Genomic DNA, 8,897 nt, shown 5'->3' with positions numbered 1-8,897 from the left:
GAAAAGAGGGGAGTGGGGGGGGGGCCGCGGTCAAAGGACATCAGCGTGCATAAACACGAAAACGTTTTTACCTATCACGTACTTGACATTTGACAGCTTTTGATATTTGCTATTAAAAAACCATTGAAATTCACAGAAAAAACCATAGGTTATAGTCGATATATAGTTAGGAATTTGCATTTACAAAACCTTGAAAATTCAATGAAAAAACCATTGGTTTTAGGCCATATATAGTTAGGGATTTGCATTTACAAAACCTTATTTTACTCGCATAAAACCATTGAAATTCCATATATAGTTAGATGCGCTAACTATATATCGCGCACCCGCAATCCACTGCTGATGATGTCACATATTACATCATTCATGACATGGTTAGTGACATCACTGATGACATCACTGATGACATCTCAAATGACATCACTGATGACATCACTGATTACAACATCCAGTGACTCTATGTTTCTGTAAAGTTAAAATATGTTTTACATATTGAAGAATGAGTAGATATATAAGTGTCTGGATGAAGGATTTAGTAGGTGCATGACTGACTGTATGAGTGAGTGATTAAATGTGTCTCACTGAGGACATGAGTTAGTGACTAAACTGTCTTAATTTGTACATCATTATATCTGTTGTTCTACAAACTGCTGCATATGTTGATCAGTAGCTATATGAGTAACTGTATGGGTTATTGATTGGTTGTCCAAGTATTTGTATGGGAAACTGAGTGTGTGTGTATGGGTGGCTGGGAGGTGTGTGACTCTGTACATAGATGTGTGAGTAGTTGATTCACTATATGTATAGATTCAAAACTGCATGTGGAAACAGCTGTATGGGCGGTTGACTGTGCATGAGTGTATTAGTGAGTGAATGGATATCTCAGTGCTACATGTCAAATTAAGTACATATGTAAAACACAGTACATGTGAGAGTTGACATCTATAAATAACTGTGCATAAGAGCCAGTGAATGTGTGAGTGGCTGTATGGATCATTGTGAACATGTATCAGAGATTGTATAAGAGAGTAAAGTAAATATGTGTTAGTATATGTTTGAATAAGTAAGGTGTGTATAACTGTATAGTTGAGAAAATGGAGGTGTGATTGATTTTTGGCATAACTGACTAGGTGTGTGAGTAACTCCATGGATGAGTGACTGTCTGTTTACACTGATTGTATCTAAGGTTATATTAGAGTCTGAAGAGGTTCATGGTATTATCACATGAATGATATCATCAGTGATGTGATCAGTCATGTCAAATGAGATGTTATCAGTGATGTCATCAGTGATGTCATTTGAGATGTCATCAGTGATGTCATCAGTGATGTCACTAACCATGTCATTAATGATGTAATATGTGACATCATCAGCAGTGGATTGCGGGTGCGCGATATATAGTTAGCGCTTATAACTATATATGGAATTTCAATGGTTTTATGCGAGTAAAATAAGGTTTTCTAAATGCAAATCCCTAACTATATATGGCCTAAAACCAATGGTTTTTTCATTGAATTTTCAAGGTTTTGTAAATGCAAATTCCTAACTATATATGGAGTATAACCTATGGTTTTTTCTGTGAATTTCAATGGTTTTTTAATAGCAAACATCAAAAGCTGTCAAATGTCAAGTACGTGATAGGTAAAAACGTTTTTGTGTTTATGCACGCTGATGTGCTTTAAACGCTGCCCCCCCTCCCCACTCCCCTCTTTTCTCTTAGTAGTACTCTCTCTTTGCAGATAGTGAACGGTAGTTAACACAGACCTTTACCCCTGTTGTAATCCGTCGTACCTGCTTGTCTCTCCATTTGATTGATTATTATCCAAGCATTTACTGTTTTACAATTGGTTCTCTTTGGATCATTCTCTATTTACAAACAAGCACAAAGTCGCAATACTCTGTTTAGTCTTTGCAGATAGTGAAAAATCGTGTAAAAAAATAAAAGTAATCGAGCAAAATCAGTAGGCCACTAATTCGATCTCTTTTTAACCTCGGTAAAATACAAACATTAGGAATAACCCTTCATGAGAAATACGAAAATAGTGAAATGAATTGAGCTCCACACCATGAGGGCTGCAAAACAGCTCGACTCCGCCACCCACACCGCCCAAAATAACGCAAACCCTATGCAAATATTATAAATATACACAACACACCACCAAAGAAACAGAATAAAACATTTTATTAAATAACTATTTACATAACTATTTTATACTTTTTATTGCCCGATCCGGCTAGCTCAATCGATCGAGCATGAAACTCATGCACTGATAACAAGCGTTGAGAGTTTGTAGAATGATGGCTTCAGATTTTCCACATACGGTGTAGTGGCGCGAACTGGCAGGGGGCGTTTGGATTCTACCCCTTCTCCAAATAAGATTTTCATACGTGAATGTTCGTTCATGCTTTTTGTCCCTGAGTTGCTTCCATGTCACTGCCTTACATAAATGGCATAAGTCTTGGTTATTGAGTGCCATACTTCAGAATTCTAAGCAGTTCTTGTAACACTGTTTAAACCTTATTTGCACCTGCTGCAGCTTCACTATTCAAAGTAAGTGGGGTCCATTTGTGGACCTGACTGCATTGGAAAACAATGTGATACGGTGCCTCCCTAAACCGCTTGACGGAGGCCCCCGAGGGGCGGAGAGATGGCGCGGACTGAGAGGGGGCGCTTGGCTCCTGCCCCCTCCCCAAGTCGTGTTGCCCTGGTGAGGCCTGAGATCGCCCCCGGCATAGGCAGCCGGCTCCCGGGGTCCGGCGGAATTTTTTCCCTTTTGAAGAATCTTTCATTCTGGACCTTGTCCCACAATCAGTTTCACCTGAAGACACGCTGTCGTAGGGCGCCCCTTTACCGTTTTAGTTGCCATTCCGCCCGCTTTTGGTACTCTGTGCCTCTTCCGCCATTCAACTGTTTACCGCTCGCTCTTGCGACTACAACGTCTCGCTCACCATGTAGTTGAGTTGCTCCCGCTCTTAAGATTTGACCGAACTTTTTGGACTGCTGAAAGCGGTGGAATTCCGACCGCTGGTTGGTGGAGACATTTTGACTATATTCGGCACCTGCATTGTCGCGTAATGCGTCATATGACGCGACGCGTTAGCGCACCCGGAAGTGCTCCGGTGCGCAAGGCGCAGCTTCCCGGAAACGATCCAGAGCGCGCCGCGCAGCACGTAACGTAAGCATAACAGGTCATGTGACTTGTTAATAAAACTTTTCAATGGTTCATTTTACTTTTCTTTTCCTAATTATGTAAGACTAGGTCATGTGACCTAAAAATAACACTTTTCATTGGATTAAAACATTTTTTTTCCCCAAACGATGAAAGCCCCACCTTGTTTCTGGATGTTTCAGACTGAAGCTGGCGTCACCATGAGAGCACCACCATCTCGTAGCTCCGTCGTGGCCATTCCGCAAGCAATCATGGCAGCCGCTCCCCACCGGAAGCCTGCGGGAGTCGAGGGCCCCCAAGACTTTTGTACAATCTTCAAGGCGGAGGGGACGCTTTCGAGAATGGAACCCAAGCCCTGGCAGACAAGCGTCCGAGTTCCAAAGTGTCCCAGGGCCATTTTACTGGACCAGGCCCAAATCCGAAGAGCCGGCCGCCATTTTAAGAGTCCTGTGGCAGCCGCCTACCGCTGCACCGCAAGAGTGGGAACAACTCAACTACATGGTGAGCGAGACGCTGTAGCCGTAAGAGCGGGCGGTAAACAGCTGAATGGCGGATGAGGCACAGTGTAGCAAAAGAGGGCGAAATGGCGACTGAAACGATAAAGGGGCGCCCCACTACAGCAGACAAGCCTCCGCCATGTGCTTCAAAACTGCATATGTATCTCGTGATATCAAGGTTGGGCAACCAGTACAGAACAAGCAGTTACGAGTCCCATTTACACCGGCGCCATTTTGGGCGCGGCCGGGCAGGTCCAGGATCTACTGAAACATAAAAAATGAGGCTGACGTCTCTGAAGCAGTTCACGAACAGCAGGACATAGCAAATAAACATGAACTCTCTAAAGCTGTTAACTCACTGCAGAACAAAACAAGTGAACCTGAAACCTCTGGAATAATTGTCGCTCAAAAGAACAACACACAAAACTCTGTAGAGCCTGAAGAAAAAAAAACAGAAGGGCACTGTAGTTTCAGACACACTTAACACTAATGACGAAACAAAGATATCGTCTGTTTATAAAGCAGTTATCATCTTGACAGAATTGACAAAGAAGTGTACAGACACCAATGCATCAGCATTCTCGGAGATAACATCTTAAGGAACAAAGAAAGACCTGTTCACTCTTGACACCCCAGGTGCTGTGTATATTGCACTATAGTGCTGCATCGAGAAAACGGGCAACCCTATTGATGTGGATTTTTCATTATTGATTATTGTAAAGAAATGGCGACTCCCCCCTTTAGCAGATTAGCTAAATGTTTGCGTAATTTAGGCATAAAAGTTATATTATTGTTGTTGTTGTTGTTATCGTTATAGTTCTGGTTAATTTCAAAAAATGGTTAAATATATTTACAGTTTTTGTTGCGTTCGTTATATTTAAATATTAATAAAGTTTTAAAATGTAACTGTCTTGGAGTACTATATTTTTTTTAAAAATCGGGTGAATGGGGCCTTGAATCGGGTTATTGTCATGTGTGGGCTTTGCAAGTGTACTACTACAAGATTGGACATTTCAAAACTCAAATGCACGTTCTTTTTCTTACCTTTCCGAAGCATGGAGCGCAATAGCAGGCAGAGAAAAGGTGATGCACGTGTTGAACACTGCCTGGCCTGCAAATTGCTGCCAGTGCCCCCCCGCCCGCTCCTGAAAGAGGACACACACACACCGCTGCCCCGAGTACTTCACAAATCTTTAAAAGACCATGCGCTTGTTCAATGGGAAGTGGATAACATGGCTAAGAGCATTTGCTGACTAATGCATGAATATCGCTGACTTTTCAGCGATATTCATGCATTGCGGCCGTTTTTTATCGCATTTGCGATAAACCTTGCTAATAGCAAGGTTTATGTGCGATAAAATTCGCCGAAGTGCGGCGATAATTATTGTCTCTAAACAAGTTAGAGACAAAAATTACCGCTAGATGTTGGAAATATGCCCCCGGGTTTTTCCTTGCAGGAATCGGGAAGCGAAAGACTAGCACTGAAATCAGTAGTCTCACACCTGAATCGGGAGGGTTGGCATGTCTGGATACTCTACAGCTGGAGCCATAAACTACATCCGCAGGGCTAGGTGATAGCCTAGGTCCGGCCTGGACAATCGGACACAGAGGAAGAGAAGTGTCAGAGGGTGCGGTAGTGAATAGGGTGAAAGGGAGGTGTCGAACGGGCACAGGGTGTGATTCTCAGAGAAGAGCAGCGCAGATGGGGGAAGTATATGGCCCATGCATGAGAGAGAGAGCGGGGGTGACCATTGCGTGGGGGAGATGCGTGCGAGGGTGGGGAGCCATGCTGAGAATCGACGGCGTGCAGAGAGTGGCCCTGGTCAAGGCATCTAAAATGGCTGCCGTGCACGACAAAATTGTGGCATTGGACAAAAACGCAAGATGGCGCAGACAATGTTTATCAATAAGGATTCATTTATAACAAAATATTTACTCGCAGTGACAAAATGGTGTTCAACACTTCCTGATTTCCATCGAATCGAACGTTAACAAACGTCACGCAGCAAAAAAAAAAAAAAAAAAAAAAAGCTCACGCACAGAGCGGTTTTTAGCCATGTTATCCAATGGAAGGTGGATAACATGGCTAAGAGCATTTGCTGGATAATGCATGAATATCGCTGACTTTTCAGCGATATTCATGCATTGTGGCCGATGTGCGGCGATAATTTTTGTCTCTAAACAATTAAAACGAAGCACAAAATGGCGAATTCCCGTTTCACTACCAGTTTGCGGCCCAGTTCGCGGCCCGTGAAGTGCTTCTACCGTGAAAAATCAATTTTTTTTTATTTTCCCCACGGGACCCTTTAATAACTCCAACAACATTCCTAGGGGGTCAAGAGGGGTATACCTTGCCCCCTTTCAATAAATTCCCCCTTCGTTTTTCACCTCTTCTTCTCTCTCGATCCTACCGAGAGATAAGATGGCGGCTGCTCCGGACTATTTAGAATGTTGACAGACACCGGAGAGCCAATCAGCTTTCTGTTATCCAATGGAAGGTGGATAACATGGCTAAGAGCATTTGCTGGATAATGCATGAATATCGCTGACTTTTCAACGATATTCATGCATTGTGGCCGATGTGCGGCGATAATTTTTGTCTCTAAACAATTAAAACGAAGCACAAAATGGCGAATTCCCGTTTCGCTACCAGTTTGCGGCCCAGTTCGCGGCCCGGGAAACGCTTCTACCGTGAAAAATAATTTTTTTTTTATTTTCCCCACGGGACCCTTTAATAACCCCAACAACAATCCTAGGGGGTCAAGAGGGGTATACCTTGCCCCCTTTCAATAAATTCCCCCTTCGTTTTTCACCTCTTCTTCTCTCCCGATCCTACCGAGAGATAAGATGGCGGCCGCTCCGGACTATTTAGAATGTTGACAGACACCGGAGAGCCAATCAGCTTTCTGTTATCCAATGGAAGGTGGATAACATGGCTAAGAGCATTTGCTGGATAATGCATGAATATCGCTGACTTTTCAACGATATTCATGCATTGTGGCCGATGTGCAGCGATAATTTTTGTCTCTAAACAATTAAAACGAAGCACAAAATAGCGAATTCCCGTTTCGCTACCAGTTTGCGGCCCAGTTCGCGGCCCGTGAAGCGCTTCTACCGTGAAAAATCATTTTTTTTTTATTTTCCCCACGGGACCCTTTAATAACCTCAACAACATTCCTAGGGGGTCAAGAGGGGTATACCTTGCCCCCTTTCAATAAATTCCCCCTTCGTTTTTCACCTCTTCTTCTCTCTCGATCCTACCGAGAGATAAGATGGCGGCCGCTCCGGACTGTTTAGAATGTTGACAGACACCGGAGAGCCAATCAGCTTTCTGTCATCCAATGGAAGGTGGATAACATGGCTAAGAGCATTTGCTGGATAATGCATGAATACCGCTGACTTTTCAACGATATTCATGCATTGTGGCCGATGTGCGGCGATAATTTTTGTCTCTAAACAATTAAAACGAAGCACAAAATGGCGAATTCCCGTTTTGCTACCAGTTTGCGGCCCAGTTCGCGGCCCGGGAAACGCTTCTACCGCGAAAAATAATTTTTTTTTTATTTTCCCCACGGGACCCTTTAATAACCCCAACAACAATCCTAGGGGGTCAAGAGGGGTATACCTTGCACCCTTTCAATAAATTCCCCCTTCGTTTTTCACCTCTTCTCTCTCGATCCTACCGAGAGATAAGATGGCGGCCGCTCCGGACTGTTTAGAATGTTGACAGACACCGGAGAGCCAATCAGCTTTCTGCGCGCAAAGTTCCGTTTCGCGAAAAGTAAGCGGACCGGATCGCTGCCCGGAGCGCTGTTACAGATATATATCTTGTTTTGAACGTTAATTTCTCAAAAACTACTGGAGCACATATATTGAGACCTAGCAAAGGCACATCGGGCTAACAGTCCCTACAATTTTGCCAAGTTTCGTGCAAATCCATTCAGCCGTTCGAGCTAAAAGTGAGTCCAACCGCCCTATGGAAAAATGAATGGGAAAAACGCGTTTTGGGACCCCCCTTTTTTCTCAGGCCCCCCTCGACGAAACCCCCCCACATTTTTAGGGGCTGCTCACAAAGAAAATGTGCCATTTTCCTGAAAATTTCAGCCGATTCCGTCCACAAACGCCAAAGTTATTAGGCATAGAATTTTCAGAAATCCCATAGGGAAAAAATCCTAACTATATATACCTACTGGCGATAGCCAGTAGGTAATATATATATATATATATATATATATATATTCACAGAAAAAACCATAGGTTATAGACCATATATAGTTAGGAATTTGCATTTACAAAACCTTGAAAATTCACTGAAAAAACCATAGGTTATAGACCATATATAGTTAGGGATTAGCATTTAAAAAACCTTATTTTATTTGCACAAAACCATTGAAATTCCATATATAGTTAGTTGCACTAACTATATATCGCGGACCCGCAATCCACTGCTAATGATGTCACATATTACATCATTCATGACATGGTCAGTGACATCACGGATGACATCTCAAATGACATCACTGATGACATCACTGATGACATCTCAAATGACATCACTGATGACATCACTGCCATCTCATTTGACATTACTGATTACATCACTGATGATATCATTTATGTGATAATACATCTTCAGACTCTAATATAACCTTAGATACAATCAGTGTAAACAGGCACTCACAGACTGTCTATATACTGTCTATAACTATATATGGAATTTCAATGGTTTTGTGCAAATAAAATAAGGTTTTTTAAATGCTAATCCCTAACTATATATGGTCTATAACCTATGGTTTTTTCAGTGAATTTTCAAGGTTTTGTAAATGCAAATTCCTAACTATATATGGTCTATAACCTATGGTTTTTTCTGTGAATTTCATTGGTTTTTTATAAGCTAATATCTATAGCTGTAAAATATATTCTTTATTAAGTGACGTATCACGTAGCCAGTGAGACGCCTCATGATGCATCGCATGACCGTGACGTATCGTCTCTGCAGCGCAAACCAAACCCAAAACGTAAGCGCGCCAGAACACGCTTAAAGATATATATATATTTTTTTAACCTTAATTAGACAAAATCCACACGTGCACATATCACAAACGTTCAAAAAACACAATATGTCGGACTCCCGTTACGCTGCCGGTTAGCTGCCCGGTTAACGTACCAGGAAGCACCTTTACCGCGAAAAATCGCAAATTTTTTTTCACCCCCCAGGGAACTTTAATAG

This window comes from Lissotriton vulgaris, chromosome 3_1, assembly GCF_964263255.1.
Source record: "Lissotriton vulgaris chromosome 3_1, aLisVul1.2, whole genome shotgun sequence".
Lineage (NCBI taxonomy): Eukaryota > Metazoa > Chordata > Amphibia > Caudata > Salamandridae > Lissotriton > Lissotriton vulgaris.
This window is presented reverse-complemented; position numbering follows the sequence as displayed.